The sequence below is a fragment of the Mandrillus leucophaeus genome, unplaced genomic scaffold, assembly GCF_000951045.1.
Source record: "Mandrillus leucophaeus isolate KB7577 unplaced genomic scaffold, Mleu.le_1.0 Scaffold11, whole genome shotgun sequence".
Taxonomy (NCBI): domain Eukaryota; kingdom Metazoa; phylum Chordata; class Mammalia; order Primates; family Cercopithecidae; genus Mandrillus; species Mandrillus leucophaeus.
In genome coordinates, this window is record NW_012099209.1 from 2,085,169 (window position 1) to 2,086,613 (window position 1,445).

Sequence of the window (1,445 nt, forward strand, 5' to 3'; positions counted from 1 at the left end):
CGACTACGCGGCCGCCGAGACCTACCTGCGGCGTCGGCAGCTGCTGCTCCGAGGTGAGACACTCGTCGCGCCGGCCCCACAGCAGCCGGGACCCCCTCGGCCAGGACCCTCTTCGGGGGGCCGGAAGCCTCTCAACTTAGAACCTCTGCGGTCGGGTGATCCTTTTCAAGGAGCGGGAACCCCCTTCCCGGGGTCCTGACCCTCCCACAGGTCAGGAGTTCAAGACTAGCCTGGGCGACATGGCGACACCCCATATCTCCAAAAACTACCAAAATTAGCCAGGCGTAGTGGCGCGCTCCTGGAGTCCCAGCTACAGGCTGAAGTAGGAAGATCGCTTGAGCCTGGGAGGTAGAGGTTGTAATGGGCTGAGATCGCACTCCAGCCTGGACACCCACCCCGCCCTGGTCAGGACCCCCACTAACCCGGAACGTCTACCCAGGGTCTGGGCGTTCCCTTCTCTGGAGTCAGAGGCCCTCGACTTAGAGGCTGTGCGGTGGGGAGACCCCTTTCAAAGCAGGGGGACCCTCCTATTAGAGTTCAGGGAACCCCTGGGAAGTGGAGTGGGAGATCTCCCTGGTGGACCCCAGGGTCCCCGTTGATCCCAGGCCTGGAGTCCCTGATTCTTAAAGAAGGCCCCCAACTCGTGTTACCCAGGGCCCCACCTCAGTTTACCCCACAGGGTCTGCAGCGCTGAGTTCTTCCCTGGGGTAGGGTTGGGGGTCTAGTGGTATTTCCCGGTGAGGAGGTGGAAATGCATCCCAGAGGGGAAGAGATGAAGTGGGGTCACATTCTCCTGGGAGTCTGGGTCTTGGGCAGGTCTCTACTCTTCCCTGAACCTCAGTCTTTCTCACACCCCAAGCGTCCCTAGGATACAAAGGTGGTCACCAGTGAGCCAGGGACCACAGAAGGAGGCAGTCCATACCCTCACACCCTACTGTGTGGCTATGGGAGGGCATCATCCTCTCTGGGCTGCCCTGGCTATTCCTCCGGGCCAAGCCAGACCTCGCTATATCCGTCTGTAAAATGGGCCAGGAGGGAGGCAGACCAGATTCTCAACAGCCCCACTTTTTCCCCAGCGCTGCGGGCAATAGAAGCTTTGCGCATGCAAGAGCCACAGGTGCGGGGGACCCTTCCTTCCCCAGCAGTGGAAACAGAAGAGCAAGCGCGGTGGGGCGGGACAGGAAGGAGCCTAGGAGGCACTTCCCTTCCCTGGCAACTCGGAGAATTATTTGGGGCCGCTTTCACCTGAAGGCTGCCTGGACACTCAACGGCGACTTCCTTAAAACACTGGAGAGGCAGCCTGGTGCGGTGGCTCGTGCCTGTAATCCCAGCACTGTGGGAGGCCGAGGAGGGCAGATCACCTGAGGTCAGGAGTTCGAGACCAGCCTGGCCAACATGGTGAAACTTTGTCTCCGTTAAAAATACAAAAATTAGCCAGGCGTGTT